This window comes from Macrotis lagotis, chromosome X, assembly GCF_037893015.1.
Source record: "Macrotis lagotis isolate mMagLag1 chromosome X, bilby.v1.9.chrom.fasta, whole genome shotgun sequence".
Lineage (NCBI taxonomy): Eukaryota > Metazoa > Chordata > Mammalia > Peramelemorphia > Peramelidae > Macrotis > Macrotis lagotis.
In genome coordinates, this window is record NC_133666.1 from 119033574 (window position 1) to 119051875 (window position 18302).

The 18302-nt window shown below is 36.1% G+C and overlaps 1 protein-coding gene across 3 annotated transcripts in view; it reads left to right on the plus strand.

Moving 5' to 3' along the window:
- Positions 1-18302, plus strand: part of ECPAS (Ecm29 proteasome adaptor and scaffold) — a 190253-nt gene that overhangs the window by 110765 nt on the left and 61186 nt on the right. The window lies entirely within an intron of this gene.

Here is an 18302-nt window from a genome sequence, read left to right on the forward strand (position 1 = left end):
ACAAAGGTGAGAGTTAGTTACTTGATGAACAATGGCTTTCATGGAATTCTTTCTTAAAATTCTAAAATTGGGATGTGGTTCTCTCAGATAAATATGACTTACTAAGATGAAAGTTTGAACTTCATTAGATGTTCTAAAAAACTGATCTAATGATGTTTAGTGATTAGAGATCTATCTCGTTTTATTATTTTATTCTCCTTATCCTACTTGATTTGATTCAATAAGATCAAAGAAAAGAAATAAAAATCAGACCAGCAGTGGAATTAGAAATAAAAGAAGAAAGGTTTTTAATAGGGGGACATACTGTCTTCAGATATTTTTGTGGTCTGCTTTCAAAGATTGTGTTGGAGAAAGATCAGAAATAGCATGGTTTATGCAGTTAAATAGACCCAAGAATGATTTTGAGTCAGGCTATTGGTGGTTCTATCAAGTCTAGTGGGGTTTGTTTGTTTTTGCAAGGTATGGGGTTAAAGTGACTTGCCTAAGGTCACACAGCTAGATAATTAATCATCTGAGGCCACATTTGAACTCAGGTCCTCCTGTCTCCAGGGCCAGTGTTCTATCCATTGTACCACCTAACTTCCCCCCAATAAGTCTAGTAATTTGACAGCAATACTAAGACATGGTTAACCTTATATTTTACCTCATGAAATTGCTGTTAAATGCCTAATGATCCCAAGCTTTTCATAATGAATCATTTGTAGAACTGTAATCCAGATCTCAGTCTATGCATATTTTTTTTTGTTTCTGGGATGCCAGCAACATACTATCTTAAGTGTTTGATTTTGAGAGATTATCCCTTTAGAATATAGTTATTCCCTCCTTTCCATCTCTATGCTTTCCTGAAAATTGTGTTTTAAAACAGATTATTTTACAATAGGAACAATATTATGTTTGGGAAGTTTGTTCCTGGTCAAAACCTTGAAATGTAATAGATCAAAGATGTGATCTATGATGCATCATTATACCATTAAAGGAAAGGTATCTAAAATCTGCAGTGACAATTTAAATAAAATTGTGCTTTAATTTCCATTAAATGAGAATAATTGTATTAGCCTGGTGGATTTTACAAAGGGATGTCCATACACAAATATACTTTTTCTAAAAAAAATTCTGAACTCAGTTTCATTGATGGGGCAAAGGTAGGTAGTCTCTAACCCATATTCGCATAGCTTAATATGTGACTGTTATCTTCTTTTTAGGAAGCTACTAATCAACAAAAATGTTGCTAAATCAATTTACTTGACAGTTGTTTGATAGATAATATAGCATTCAAACTCCTGTAAAACTTGAATTATAAAATAAAGCTGGTGAAGCTGAATACTTTCTATACTTTTTCATTTTTTTCAACCTTCATTTTATTATTTATTTTTAATTTTTTTTAACTTTAGAGCTGTTATTTTATTAAACCTGTGATTTCATTGGTGATGAGAACGGTCATTTTAAAAACATTCTACTTGTAATTTGGAGTCTTAAAATTTGAAAAATTCTAAGAGGTCAGAGGAATAAGAGATTAAGTGATTCTTTGCTCACACAGCCAGTGTTATCTTAGATTACTCCTCTTTTATTGTCAAACTCCTAGAAAAAGCTGTGTACAATCATTTTGTGTACTTCCTCACCTCCAACTCATTTCTTAGTACTTCATAATCTGGTTTGTCTCCCAAACACTCAATTAAAATCACTTTCTTTAAGGTTTCTCATCAATTTTTTTTTAACTTCCTGATTGATTCTTTATCCTGAAACATGAATTTCTTGAACTAATTAGGTCATCTTATCTTGTGGTGCTCAAAATAAGCATAAACAAACTCACTACCATCGGTGTAATTACAGTCTGGTAGTAATAGTTTAGTTTTGTCACTGGTCTGAGGTTCTAAGAAATTTGACCAACGCCACACAAATAAATGACAACAGTCCTAGGATATGAATTGAGTATCTTCTAACTACAAATCCAGTCACTATATCATAGTGACTATACCTTAACAGATAACTGTTAAATATTGATATAAAGTCACTTTAAAATCAAGTTATCTGTTTACAGTTATACTAGTTAATATAACAAAGGTTAGCATTCATACCAAAATAGAACAAAGAAGACTCTGAGGCATTACAGCAGTTCCTCTCTAGCTTATTTAAATAGGCTGTTTATTTCAAAAGTTTTATAATTGACTAAAAGTGAGGAGAATGAAATTGCCATTTCTTTTTTTTAATCTTTTTAATTTTTAAATTTTTTTTCTTAGAAAGATTTTATTTATTTTGAGTTTTACAATTTTTCCCCTAATCTTACTTCCCTCCCCACCCCCACACAAGGCAGTCTGTTCGTCTCTATATTGTTTGCATGGTATACATTGATCTAAGTTGAATGGGATGAGAGAGAAATCATATCCTTAAGGAAAAAAAATAAAGTATAAGAGTTAGCAAAATTACATAAGTAGATAACAGTTTTCTTTTTTAAATTAAAGGTAATAGTCTTTGGTCTTTGTTCAAACTCCACAATTCTTTCTCTGGATACAGATGGTATTCTCCATCGCAGATAGCCCCAAATTGTCCTTGATTGTTGCACTGATGAGATGAGCAAGTCCATCAAGGTTGCTCATCACCCCCATGTTGCTGTTATGGTATATAATGTTTTTCTGGTTTTGCTCATCTCACTCAACATCAGTTCATGCAAATCCCTCCAGGCTTACCTGAATTCCCATTCCTCCTGGTTTCTAATAGAACAATAATGTTCCATGACATACATATACCACAGTTTGTTAAGCCATTCCCTAATTGAAGGACATTTACTTAATTTCCAATTCTTTGCCGCCACAAATAGGGCTGCTATTTTTGTTTAAGTGATGTCTTTCCCTTTTTCAAAATCTCTTCAGGGTATAGACCCAGTAGTGGTATTGGTGGATCAAAGTGTATGTACATTTTTGTTGTCCTTTGGGTGTAATTCCAAATTTCTCTCCAGAAAGGTTGGATGAGTTCACAGCTCCACTAGCAATGCATTAGTGTTCCAGATTTCCCACATCCCTTCCAACACTGACCATTGTCCTTTCTGGTCATGTTGGCCAGTCTGAGATGTGTGAGGTGGTAGCAGCTTTAATTTTCATTTCTCTAATAAGTAATGATTACATTCCAAATAAGTATTAATTTTCATATGACTATGGATCGATTTAATTTCCTCATCTGTAAATTGCCTTTGCATGTCCTTTGACCATTTGTCAGTTGGGGAATGGATATTGCCATTTCTTAAAGAACATGTAGAGAGCCAAAACAGTTCATGGAAGGAAATTAAAGAGTTTGGTAGCTACCTAGGCCAACAAACTCTTTATCTCCTTGCTAGAGCCTACAGAAAACTTGATATGAAATCTACATAGGCCAGATCATCTCTTGAACATCTGTAGATGAAATGAAAAAGATAACAAATGGATATAAATAAAATATCTATTTTAATGTAAATGATAATACAATCACTATTTAGTCTTTTCCCATCTTAGTAGTCATGTGATCTCAGGCAAGTCACTGTACACTGTTTATCTTAGTTTCTTATCTATTAAATGAACTGGAGGAGGAAATGACAAACCACTCTAGTTTCTTTGCTGAGAAAATCCCACTTGGGGTCAAATAAATAGTCAGTCATGACTGACTTGAGTGAAAAATATCAGTGTCATAATTGTTATTTGAAGTCTTTGGCATCTTCCTAGCATAAAATGCAGTGGGGAAGAGCATCTTGACTTAACCAGTACTTGGAACAGAAATTTATGGCATTTTACAGTCAATTTTCAAAATGTCTCAATTCTGGGAGGAAAATGCTATTATGAAAAAGAGGGTGATCTATGAACCACAATCAAACATAAGACCTACTTTCTCAACTTTTAAAAGGCATTTTGAGGGGCGGCTAGGTGGCGTAGTAGATAAAGCACTGGCCTTGGAGTCAGGAGTACCTAGGTTCAAATCCGGTCTCAGACACTTAATAATTACCTAGCTGTATGGCCTTGGGCAAGCCACTTAACCCCATTTGCCTTGCAAAAAAAAAGCATTTTGAGCATATATGCAGATCTTTTCTAGAAAATGTCATAAAGAGGGGTGGCTAGGTGGCACAGTGGGTAAAGCACCGGCCCTGGAGTCAGGAGTACCTGGGTTCAAATCCGGTCTCAGACACTTAATAATTACCTAGCCTTGTGGCCTTGGGCAAGCCACTTAACCCCATTTGCCTTACAAAAAAAAACAAACTTAAAAAAAATGAAAATGTCATAAAGGGGGCAGTTAGGTGGTGCAGTGGGTAAGCCACTTAACCCCATTGCCTTGCAAAAAACCTTTAAAAGGGGGGGGAGGAGAAGAAAAAGACGAAAATGTCATAAAGGTACAGGCAGACCTTTGTAGGTAATTTTATATAGCACAGCATATCAACAGATTTTTACATTTAGCTCTAAGTATAAAGAATCTAAGACACTGCTGTCTGTTGTTTCCTTATTGAAAAAAAAACCCACTTAATTGTGTGTAACCTTCTAGGTCTTCCTCACAAAAGGTCTCTCACAAATTTATCAAGATCAAACATCTATGACACATGTAACCAGGGAGGTAGGTTTATTACTTCATGTTCCTCTGAACACATGCAATAGAGAGATAGCCTTGAGCACACAGTGTTCCTCTGAGTGTCTGAATGTAGTGGGGTATGATGTTCAAAGATAAGTATTTGCACCATATGGGTCTTAAGTGTTATAGAATATGTCTTGCTTACAAAGTTTAAATCGACTCCTATAGTGATGGGGGAAAAAATCTCCAGAGTTCTGTTTCAGAGGACCTGTGTTTAAGTCCTAACTCACCCACTTACTATCTGAGGGACCTTAAGTAAGTCACTTAAACTCTTTAAACCTTATCAGTAAACCAATTAGCAAAATGAAAAGTTTGGACTATGTGACCTGAATTCCATTCCAGCTCTAAGCCTATGATCCTATGATATCTGGTACTTCAGAATAACCCAGTGGGGAAGAAATAGCAGGCATTATACTGTTCCTATTTTGATGGGTCCATCAGCTTAATATGATTAGGTTAATATAATGACTGGGGATAGATTCTTGATAACAGTCATGGAGTTTTCAATCAAATGCAGGTTCCCTCTTGTTTCCCAGTTCCTTATTAATAGACCTAGGGTCCCCATGGCTCCTCTATGCCAAAGGAATGTGAAGCAGATGGTCATCCAGACCACAGGAAGCCACAGACCATTCAGATACAAAACAGCATCCATCAACCACTGTACAATCACAGACACAGGTTGATGATCTACACCCACTACAGCAGTTTTCCTCATAGCACTTGAGAAAGCTAAAATCTAGGTTTAGCAAAGAATAAAGATATATTAAATCTCACAGGAAGAAGGGCTTTCCAAAAGAAAGATCACTAAAAGTAGTAAGCTGCTTTGTAATAAGTATTGGGCTTGGGTGTACAGGTTCAAAGAATGGAGCAACTTCTATCAGGGAAACTCCTATTCTAATGGAGGAGACAAGTGTATGAAAAGAGTAAATACAAAGTTAGGAAGTACTTAACATAAATAGTTAGAGAGAGTAGCCACTAACACTTGTTGGGGGTATTAGAGAAGTCTTAAAAAATTAAAAAAAAATTTGAACGTAAAATATAAAAAGTATTTCCATGTGCACAAACAGAATAGAAAAAGTATTCTAAAAGAAACTGTAGATCTTTATTTCATACTTGCTTTTATAAAACAGTATATAATAAATTCTCTAAGTTCATTCAAATCTTCTCTCCTTTTCTGTGATTGCTTCTGGGCTTCCTTCTCTTCTCCTCTGTGCATTTAAAAAACAGGTTCTATTGACTCTCCTTGAGATAGAGGATCCTTACCCCTTCTTCCCCTCTTCTCCCACAGTTACTAAGAGAAGGAAAAAACCCTGTAGAAAATGAGCATAGTCAGGGGAAAAGAATCTCTCCAGTGTTAAACCTCTGTTTTGAACCTTCTTGTCATCTGTCACCTTCCTGTCAGAAAGTGGGTAACATGTTTCACCATATGTCCTCTAGAGACACAAAATTATGTTTAAAAAACCTTTCTTAAAGCATAAATTGTCATAATTTTGAATCGATTCTCATCTGTTTTTTGTTTGTTTTCCTATTGTCTAAGAAGTAATCTCTAAGGTGTACTTCCTTAGATTTCAGTTCTTTGCAGTATTCCCCTCACACCTCTACCCATCCCCCACCCTAGAATCAGAAATGTATTTTGCTTGTGACTATTGGTATTATTTTCCCCATTCCAGATCTTAAGGTTCTTCTGATGCCCATTCTACCCATTCTTCCATGTTTGTAGACTCTTCTCTTGCACTCCAATTGTGATAAAGAAGTTGTACCCCTTTTTCCTTTCATTATAATGTTCCCTTTGTAACCCCCCCCTTAAACCTCTGAACAATTAATCTAGCTATCTCTTTCTCTCTCTTCCCCCTTATTTTCAGTCTCTCAATACTCTTTAAGGTATTAAGGTTCTGAAGAGAAAAGTGTTCCTTAGTGTTCCAATAATAGATATCCCTTTCCAAAAACTTAAATTTAACTGTCTAGGTATTTCTTAACTCTTGAATTTAAATTTCAGACTTCTTATTCAGAACTGACCTTTTCCTCAGAAAGGCTAGAAAACCCTCCCTTCTATTAAAACTTTTTTCCCCTTCAGTATATTTTTATACTCTGATTTGCAAAGTAAGTTATTCTAGGTTCTAATCTTATATCTTTTGCCTTTTGGAATATTGTATTCCATGACGTCTTATTTTATAGTAGAATCTTCAAGGTTTTGTATAAATCGTGGTACTTGAACTGCTTCTTCCTGAATACTTGAGCCATTTTTTTTTTCTTTGAAGTGGGATCTCTGGATTTTAGTCTCTGTCATTCTTGGTTCATTCAGAGGGTGATCTGAAATTTTTTTTTGCCTTTATTTTGCCCTCTGGTTTTAATTGATCTGGGCAATTTTTTGATTTTTTGAAAAATAGGACCCAGGTTTCTACGTTAAGGTTTTTTTTTTAATGGTTTTCTAGAATTCTAGTGCTAGAATTAGTTCTCTTTGTACTATTTTCTAGGTCAGTTTTTTTTATATTGGCTTACATTTTTATTTATTTTTTTTAGGTTGTGTTTTTTTTGCAAGGCAAATAGGGTCAAGTGACTTGCCCAAGGTTATACAGCTAGGTAATTAGTAAGTGTCTGAAGCTGGATTTGGACTCAGGACCTCCTGAGTCCAGGGCTAATGCTCTCTCCACTATGCCACCTAGCTGCCCCTTGTTCTGTTTTTTTTTTTCCCCCAAGCTTTTGGTTTCTTACCTCTTATGGAGACATTGATTTTTTTTTTTTTTTTTTTGGTTTATTCTGGTTTTCAGGAAGGTCTAATTCTTTTTTTAAAAAAATTTATTTAAGGCAGTGGGGTTAAGTGACTTGCCCAAGGTCACACAGCTAGGCAATTATTAACTATCTGAGACTGGATTTGAACTCAGATCCTCCTGACTCCAGGGCAAGTTCTCTATCCACTGTACCACCTACTTGCCCCAGAAAGTCTATTTCTTGGATAAGATTTACCCCTTTCTGAGCTATTTATTACCTTCTTTCCAGTTCTTTGCTCCAGAGCTTTTAGGATATTTTTTTTTATTTGTCATTTCATTAAGGTGTTCTTATAGTCTTTGTGTAAAATTCACCTTTTAAAGACTGCTTAAAGTTATTAGTCATTCTTTTTCTTTTGGAGAAATCACTATATTTTTTAGTAATAAATATTTCATTTCATTTTTTTGTTTGTTTTCCTTGGTTACCCATCTCTCTAGCTTTCAATCCTGAAATTAAACTTTCCTGTCAAGGTCAGGCTTTTAGTTTTGCATGCTTTGTATGAGATGGTTAGGCCTGCTTTGGGTTTTCTGAGTTTCTATTCTTCTTCCATGACCTGAGATTTTGAACTTCACAATACTGGACTTCAGGGCCCTCTTTGCTTCCATGACCCGAGATCTTGAACTTCATAATACTGGGTTTCAGGGCCCTCTTTGCTTTATCTGGAAGGTAAGAGTCTGTGGACCTGAGCTATCCTTGTCTGAATCTGTCAGTGCTCAGTGCTCTCTTCTGCTTCCCTGGCTACCATGGTTGCCACCCACAGAATTTCTGACCGTCCTAGAACTTTTCAAGATAACCCTCTGCTCTTGTTCCCTCTGAACAGAATTCTGTACTTAGATGTCTCCTAGCTTTAGTCATGGTGGTCCTCATTTTGCTTGAGAGGCCATCTTTCCTATTGACTGTGGACTTTTAGCTGACTTTTTGTGCAGTTCTGTGGTGGAAGATTTCATAGCATAATTTCCCAATTGATTTAGCATTATTTAGTTATTGTTTCCTGGAGTAGATTTGGGAGGGCTGGGCAGTCTTGCTTCCATTCAGGCAGCCATTCTGATTAGGAAAGGCTTCATGTGGAATGTGGTATTTGAGCTACAAGAAGGATTATAAGAAGCAGAGGGGAGAGGAGGAGAGAGTTGATTGTTATGAAAGTTGACTTATGCCAGTGGAGTCAGCATTTGGGACGTAAATATTATAGAATTTGCCTGGGTTACAGAATGCGAGATGGGGAACATTACATGGAATGTAAATTAGTATAATGAGGCTGTAAAGATAGGTTAAGACCAGGCTTCGATAAAGGGCTTTGAAAGCTAAACAGGAGAACTTGCACTAAAGGTTTTTGAATAGTGGAGCAATAGAGTGAGATCTAGACTGAAAGAAAATCACTTTGGTAGTATTTTTTAGAAAGGGTTTGAGACAGGGTGCTCAATTAGAAAGCCACTGCTGTAATCTAGGCAATAAATGATGAAGGTCCAAGCTAAGTTGGAGGCTGTGAGAAAAGAAAGAGGAGACCAGATGTGAGAGATGTGGCAGAGGAAGAGAAAAATTTGACAAGTGTATATAAAGAGTGTGAGGAAAATGAGAAGTCTAGAATATTGCCAAGATTTCACATCCTACAAATAGTGGCATTTGAAAAAGGACTGTGTTTTGGTTAAAAAATAATTTCAGTTTTAGATATGTTGAATTTGGGACATTAAATTTCATATTTTTTTTTAGGAATTAATCTTGTGGTGTATAATCTGTATCAAATTGCTTTCTGTCTCAGAAAGATGGGAGGAATGGGAGGGAGGAAATGTGGGAGAAAACTTGTAACTCAAAATTAAAAACTGGGGGGCAGCTAGGTGGTGTAATGGATAAAGCACTGGCCTTGGAGTCAGTACCTGGGTTCAAATCCGGACTCAGACACTTAATAATTACCTAGCTGTGTGGCCTTGGGCAAGCCACTTAACCCCGTTTACCTTGCAAAAAACAAAAACAAAATTAAAAACTGCACATTACAAAATTTATTTATATGTATTTGGGAAAAAATAAAATGTTATTTTAAAAAAAGGAATTACTCTTCTGGCCAAGATGGCAGAGAGAAGACAGGCACAGTTCTAAAGTCTCCTGATCTTTCCCTATCTATGATATGAAACAAACCTCTTAACAGAAGCCCAATCCGCAAAACCCAGAAAGAAAAGCCAGGAGAAAGAACATCTGCCTCAGCATTTGTCTTCTGCAGCCTTGGGTGAATCTATGCGCAGAGGGCAGTTCAGCCACAGGGATCCACAAATCAGCCTGATTAGCAGGGGATTGGAGCCCCGGGAGCCAGAGGGCCCAAGAACCAGACCTGCTTAATGAGTGGGGCTAGAGCCTGGCCGACTGTGTGGGGGGCGGGGGGCTTGGGTCAACTAGGGAGCAGAGGCATTGGTGTTGGCACTGACCCTCTGGAGCTTGCCGACAGGGCTGGGGGTAGCTGCGGACACCATCCCTGAGCTGAGGTACTCAGAGTCCACACCTCCATTGCCTCTGAGGCCTCTTCCCAGAACAAACACTATTTACGGACTACTTCTGCCTCAGGCACTGGTGTGTGAGCAGAAGAACCAGCCCAGCTGACAATAGGGAAAGGAATGACCTCCCCCCAGGGTAAAGCCCACCTTTGATTGAAGGCAAAAGTATTTAACAACTTCAATTGCTCCCTCCAGGCCAAGGGAGTAGGCCTCAATCAAGGTCACAGACACTACAGAGAAATCAACCAGCACCTCCTACTGGCCAGCCAGAGAAATTGCACTCAGTGATTAAAGCCCCTAAGGATGCCAACACCAGACCTCTGTGAACCAACCCCTCCCGAACTCAGGGTCTTAACAAAATGAAGAAAGGTCAGCAGAAAGGTGGATCCATAGAAAACTTCTTGGAAGGAAAAGACCCTTATTCAGAGAGACCTAGAACCTCTGAGGAGAATATAATCTGGTCTCCAGCACAGAAAGACTTCCTTGAAGAAATAAGGAAGGAGTTTAAAAAATCAGTTGGAAAATTTGGGAGAGACAATTAACGACTTGCAACAAGAATATAAATCATTGAAAAATACAGTTGGTCAGATACAAAATGAGAATAAATCTCTCAGATCATCAATTGGGCAAAGGCAAAAAGAAAATAATTCTCTCAAAACCTCTATTGGTCAAATGGAAAGCGCTTTAAAAATTAGAATTGACCAATTGGAAAAGGAGTTGCAAAAGATAAATGAAGAAAACTCCTCCCTAAAAAAAAGAATGGAGTCTGCGGAAACTAATGACTTCATGAGACAGCAAGAGCCTGTTAAACAAAATCAAAAAATAGAAAAAAATAGAAAATGTAAAATACCTCATCAGCAAAACCACTGACCTCAAGAATAGATCAAGGAGAGGGGCAACCTGAGAATTATTGGACTTGCTAAAAACACTGAAGAGAAAAAATAAAGTCTGGATTTAATATTACAGGATCTAGTGAAGGAAAATTGCCCTGATATCATGGAACCAGAGGGCAAAGTAGTTATTGAAAGAATATATTGATCCCCTCTAGAAAAAGATCCTAAAATGAAAGCACCAAGGGCTGTTGTGGCCAAATTCCAGAACTATCAGATAAAAGAGAAAATCCTACAAGCAAGCAGCCAGGAAGAAAACAATTTAAATACCAAGGAGCCACAGTAAGGATTATGCAGTATCTGACTGCATTAATATTAAGGGATCTAAGGGCCTGGAATGAGCTATTCTGAAGAGCAAGGGAGCTTGGAATGCAGCCAAGAATCCACTACCCTGCAAAGCTGAGCCTTCTTTTTCAGGGGAAAAGATGGACATTTAACAAAATGGAAGAATTCCAAAAATCCCTGATGAAAAGACCAGAGGTAAATAGAAAATTTGTATATCAAACAGGAGGTTCAAGAGACACATGAAAAGGTAAAAAGGGGGGGGATAAAGAAAAAAATGCTATCCAGTAAGTTTAAACTGGATATATCCCAGGATGGGGAAAAAGATTCTCATAAATCTTGAGAACTGTAACTCAAACAGAGAGAATATACCTAGCCAGAAGTGATGGACACTCATGACTCATCCCTAAGACTGCTATCCAATGGGATGAAACTGGTTATAACCCTACTTGGGAGAAAGACTTTAATAACTCTTAAGAACTGTAATTCTACTAGGTAGATTGTACTTAGCTAGAAGTGATGGATACTCAGATTTTTCTATGACTCAGAATGATTTTAAAAACACTACCTCCTCAAAAAGGGGAACAGGAAGGAGACAGGAGGAGGGGGAGGGGATTGAATGGAGTAAATCTCATTACACTAAGAGGTACAAAATACCTGTGGTAATAGAGGAGAAGAAGGGAGGAGATGAGAAATACCTGAATCTTCTTTTCGTCAGACTTGGCTTAAAGTCAATTTACACACATATTCAGTTAACTTAAACATCTAACCTCTCAAATATTAAAAGGGGAAAAGGGGATAGGGGACAGAGAAAGGGAGGAGGGAAAGGAGGGAACTAACAAAATGAAGGGAAGGGAAAGGGGAAAGAAAGGGAATGGGGTGGATATAGGAGTGCAAACATGCTGAATGGGGTGGTATTCAGAAACAAAATACTGCTCAATATGGATAAGGGAAAAGGAAAAATACAAACAGAGGGAAGATAGCATGGAGGGCAATAAAGAATTAGTAATTATAATTTTGAATGTGAATGGGATGAAATTTCCCTTAAAATGTAAGCAAATAGCAGAATGGATTAAAAAACTACAATCCTACAATATGCTGCTTACAAGAAACTAATTTGAAGCAGAGAGATAGATATAGAGTAAAGATAAAAAGTTGGCACAAAATATATTTTGCTTCAGCTGAAGTGAAAAAGGCAGGAGTAGCAATCCTTATCTCAGCCAAAGCAGCTGCAAAAATAGATAGTGTTAGAGATAAGGAAGGAAACTTTATCCTCCTAAAAGGTACCATAGACAATAAAGTTATTTCAATACTGAATATATATGCACCCAATGGGATAGCATCCAAAATTCTTAGAGGAGAAGCTGAAGGAACTACAGGAAGCCATAGAGAGCAAAACTCTACTAGTGGGAGACCTCAACCTCTTGCTCTCAGATCTAGATAAATTGAATCATAAAATAAGAAAGAAGCTAAGGAGGTAAATAGATTATTAGAAAAACTGGATATGGTAGAGTTATGGAGGAAATTGGATGAGGATAGAAAGGAATATACCTTTTTCTCTGCAGTACATGGCACTTATACAAAAATTGACCATGTACTAAGGACATAAAAACCTAATGATCAATGCAGAAAGGCAGAAATAGTGAATATATCTTTCTCAGATCACAATGCAAATAAGTCATTTGCAATATTGGGCCAGGGAGATATAGACCCAGAACCAATTGGAAACTGAATAAACTTATTTTAAAGAATGAGTGGATCAAAAAACAAATTATAGAATTAAACATTTTATCCTAGATAATGAGAACAATGAAACAACATTCCAAAACCTATGGGATTCACTCAAAGCAGCTGTCAGGGGACTAATTATATCTTTAAATGCTTACATGAATAAATTGGAGAAAGAGGAAATAAATGAACTAAATATGCAACTAAAAATTAGAGAAAGAACACATTAAAAATCCCCAGTTAAATATCAAATTAGAAATTCTAAAAATTAAAGGAGAAATTAATAAAAAGCAAAAGCAAAAAACTATTGAATTAATAAATAAAACCAAAAGTTGGCTTTATGAAAAAACAATAAAATTGATAAACCTCTGATCAATTTGATTAAAAAAATAAAGAAGAAAACCAAATTGCTAGTATAGTAAATGAAAAAGATGAGCTCACCACCAATGAGGAGGAAATTAAAGTAATGATTTGAAATTATTTTGCCCAACTCTATGCCAATAAATTTGACAATTTAAGTGAAATGGATGAATATTTACAAAAATATAAGTTGCTCAGGTTAAATGAAGAAGAGATTAAATACCTAAACAACCCTATCTTGGAAAAGGAATTCAACAAGCCATCATTGAACTCCCTAAGAAAAAATCTCCATGACCTGATGTATTCACAAGTGAATTGTACGACACATTTAAGGAACGGTTGATTCCAATTCTATATCAACTCTTTGGAAAAATAGGGGAAGATGGAATTCTGCCTAAATCTTGTTTTTGAAACCAGTATAGTGCTGATACCTAAACCAGGAAGAGTTAAAACAGAGAAAGAAAATTATAGATCTATCTCCCTGACGAATATAGGTGCAAAAACAAAATTTTAGCAAAATGATTGCAACAAGTTATCACTGGGATAATACATTATGATCAAATAGGATTTATCCCAGGAATGCAGGGTTGGTTCAATGTTAGGAAAACTGTTAGGTTTACCTATCAGAAACTATATGATCATATCAATAGATGCTGAAAAAGCTTTTGACAAAATACAACACCCATTCCTACTAAAAACACTAGAGAGTGTAGGAATAAATGGACTGTTCCTTAGAATAATTAGCAGTATCTATCTGAAACCATCAACAAGCATTACATTCAATGGGGAGAGGCTAGAGGCATTCCCAGTAAGATCAGGGGTGAAACAAGGATGCCCATTATCATCACTACTATTCAATATCATATTAGAATGTTAGCTTCAGTTATTAGAGAAGAAAAAGAAATTGAAGGAATTAGAATTGGGAAGGAAGAGACGAAACTCACTCTTTGCAGATGACATGATGGTATACCTAGAGAATCCTAAGAATTCATCCAGAAAACTACTGGAAACAATTAGGAATTTTAGCAAAGTTGCAGGATATAAAATAAACTCTCATAAATCCTCAACTTTTCTATATATATATGTCTAGCAAGATACAGCAGGAAGAGCTAGAAAGAGAAATCCCATTCAAAGTAACCTCAGTCAATATAAAGTACCTGGGAGTCTATTTGCCAAGATGGACTCAGAAACTTTTTGAAAACAATTATAAAATACTTCTCACACAAATTAAATCAGATTTAAATAACTGGCCAAATATCAACTGCTCATGGATAGGTAGAGCTAATATCACAAAAATGACAGTTTTACGAAAACTAAACTACCTGTTTAGTGCCCTACTAATCGAACTTCCAAAAAATTAATTTAATGAGTTAGAAAAAGTTCTAAGTAAATTCTTATGGAGAAATAAAAAGTCAAGAATTTCCAGGAATTTAATGAAAAGTACAAAAGAAGGGGGCTTAGCCCTGCCCAATCTAAAATCATATTATAAAGCATCAATCATCAAAACTGTCTGGTATTGGCTAAGAAATAGAGTGGTGGACCAATGGAATGGACTAGGTGCAATAGCAGGAAACAATTATAGTAATCTGCTGTTTGATAAACCCAGAGTCCAGCTATTGGGATAAAAATTCTCTCTTTGATAAAATCTGCTGGGAAAATTGGAAGTTAGTATGGAAGAAACTTAGATTAGACCAACATATCACACCCTATTCCAAGATAGGATCCAAATGGATACAGGATTTAGACATAAAAAACAATACTATAAGCAAATTTAGAAGATCAAGGACTACCTGTCAGACCAATGGAAATGGAAGCAGTATATGACTAAGGAAGAGATGGAGAACATCACTAAAAACAAACTAGATGATTTTGATTACATTAAGTTAAAAAGTTTTTGCACAGATAAAACCACCATAACCACGATCAAAAGAAATGTAAGCTGGGAAACTGTCTTTACAAGTAATGTTTCTGACAAAGGACTTATTTCTAAAATATACAGAGAACTGAGTCATATTTTTAAAACAAAAAGCCATTCCCCAGTTGACATAGTCAAAGGATATGCAAAGGCAATTTACAGAGGAGGAGATCAAAGCAATCCATGGTCATGAAAAAATAGCTTTAAATCATTACTTATTAGAGAAAGGCAAATTAAAGCTTCTCTGAGGTACCACCTCCCTCCTCTCAGAATGGCCAATATGACCAGAAAGGATAACCATCGTTTCTGGAAGGGTTGTGGTTAATCTGGGACACTATTACACTGTTGGTGGGGCTGTGAACTCATCTAGCCTTTCTGGAGAGAAATTTATAACTATGCCCAAAAGGGCAACAAAAATGTGCTTACCCATTTATCCAGCAATACTACTACTGGGTCTATTCCCTGAAGAGATGATGAAAAAAGGGTAAAAACATCACTTACACAAAAATATTCATAGCAGCCCTGTTTGTGGTGGTAAAGAATTGGAAATCAAGTAAATGTCCTTCAGTTGGGGAATGGCTTAGCAAACTGTGGTATATGTATGTCATGGACCACTATTGTTCTATTAGAAACCAGGAGGGATGGGAATTCAGGGAAGCCTGGAGGGATTTGCATGAAGTGATGCTGAGTGAGATGAGCAGAACCAGAAAAACACTGTACACCCTAACAGCAACATGGGAGTGATGATCAATCTTGATGTACTTGCTCATTTCATCAGTGCAACAATTGGGCAATTTGGGGCTGTCTGCAGTGGAGAATACCGTATGTATTCAGATAAAGAACCGTGGAGTTTGAACAAAGTTCAAGGACCATTTCCTTTAATTTAGGAAAAAACTTGATATCTTATTATCTCTGCTTTCTGTTTCTTCTTTAAGGATATGATTTCTCTCATCACATTTCAATTTGGGTCAATGTACAACATGGAAACAATGTAAAGACTGATAAATGGGTTTCTGTGGGGATGTTAGGGGAGGGAAGTAAAATTGAGGGAAAAATTCTAAAACTCAAAATAAACAATATCTTTAAAAAAATAATAAATGGAAACAAGAAAACTCCAAAAAAAAAAGGAATTACTCATGGGTCTGAAGCTCTTAGGAGATACTGATGCTGGGAAAACCAAATTTTTGTCAGTTCAGGGGTATTAGAATAAGTGAGAGGAAAAGCAAATTTGTTAACAGTAGAATAGGGTTCCCAATGGGTTGTTTGAAGGGAAGATAGAAGAAAAAAATTATGGGCTGAATAGAAATTAAATTAGTGGGTAAGATAGCAACAAATTAGTGCTTATTGCTACAATCCTGGGACTTTTTGACAGAGACTGTGGGAAGTTATAGTAAGTTATAAGGGAAAGATAAGAGGGAAGAGAATCCTATAGGAGTTTAAATTACCCCCAGTTTCTGTTTAGAACACTAGTTTTATACCTTTCTATAGCCTGGTTTGCTGAATGTCAGAGTTGAAATATATTGGTCATCTATGTTGTTTTATACTAATTTGAAAATTCTCTACAATTTACTCAATAAATGATCATCCGTACTTTTTCTGATGATGGAGATCTCTCCCTCCATAGAAGACTTTTGGAGACTTATTTTTCAAACTTAAATCTGCCTATTTGCAACTTCTATTCATTGTGTTTAATAATGCCCTTTGGGGACAAACAAAAGAAATCTAACCCTCTTCCCCATAATAATCTTTTACACTCCTGAAGGTGGTAACTAACATTTCACCCTATATCTTCTCCAGGTTAAACATTTTTAATTCCTTTATCTGATCCTTGTGTAGTATAGACTAAGGTTCTATACCATCCTGAGATAGTGTACTACTAGATATTGTCTAGTATTATAGTGACTTTCCTAAAAATATGATGAAGAGGAGTGACTAGGTGGCACAGTAGATAGAGCACTGCCCCTGGAGTCAGGAGTACTTGAATTCAAGTGTGGCCTCAGACACTTAATAATTACCTAGCTGTGTCGCCTTGGACACACCATTTAACCTCATTGCCTTGCAAAAACCTAAGGAAAAAAATATGATGAAGAGAGTGTATAATAAATAGAATATTGCAAATGTGGTTTGACGAGTCCTGAACACTACTTCTTAATCCTCTTTAAGATATTAGCTTTTTTTTGGCAGCCATATTATGATATTAATTCCTATTCAACTGAAACTTCCAAATCTTTTGCATATAAAATTCTGCCAATTATGTTTTCCCCATCTTATTTGCACCCAAATTTTTTAAAATAAATACCCCTCAAATTGAGCATTTCTATATAACTGGAACAGAAAAAGAATGCCTATGAAGCTATAAATTTCTGTTACATAGTTTGCCTTTCCTATCAGTTACTATAGTGTTATAGTAACGTATACACGTAAGTTTAAAAGCTGTCCTGCTTTTTGGTTTTCTTTTATTTTCCTTTTTCTATACATTTTTTGAAAATGCTTCAATTTTTTTTCTTTTGTTTGGGGGTATAATAGAGTGGGTAAACCCTATTGATATCTGTCCTGTATGTGGAGGTACTTTTTCAATTAGTAACTCCCTATTGCCTACAAGATGAAGTTCAAAATCTTCTATTTGACTTTTAAATCTTTTTTGTAGTCTAAATCCTTCCTACATTTTTAGTCTTTTTCTGTTTGACGGCTTCCATGTATTCTATGAACCAGTGACATGGGTCTCTTTGATGTTCCTCACAGTATACTCTTCCAACTCCATGCATTTCATGGACTGTCTCCCATGCCTATAATTCCCTCTATCCTTTTCTCTGTCTCATGGCTTCTCTAACTCCACCAGCTAAAATCCTACCTTCCTCAAGGAGACTTTCTTGGTGTCCTTTAATGTTCATGCCTGCTTTCTAATGTTGCCTCCAATTTAGCTTGTATTTATTTTCTGTGTACATAGTATTTTTATGTTGTCCCTCCCATTTGAATGTGACCTTTTTGAGGATAGGGATTGTTTTTGTCATCTCCCTAGAACTTAGTATAGTGTGTGGTCCATAAGTAAACATTTAATAAATTCTTTTTGACTTAATAATTTGAACAAATGGGGATATTGGGACAGAAATTAGAATTTTTTTCCCTCAAGGGAAAAAAGAGAGGGATTCTTTGGGGCAGAAATGAGGAAGGAGGGCATTTGCAGCATGGCAAACCTGAGTTCGCAGGCCTGGAAACAGGAGTTAGTGTTTCATAGATGGAAGAGAAAGAAGGCTTTTTGACTGGATTGCCCGAAGAGACATATGGAAGCCAATGGAGTTT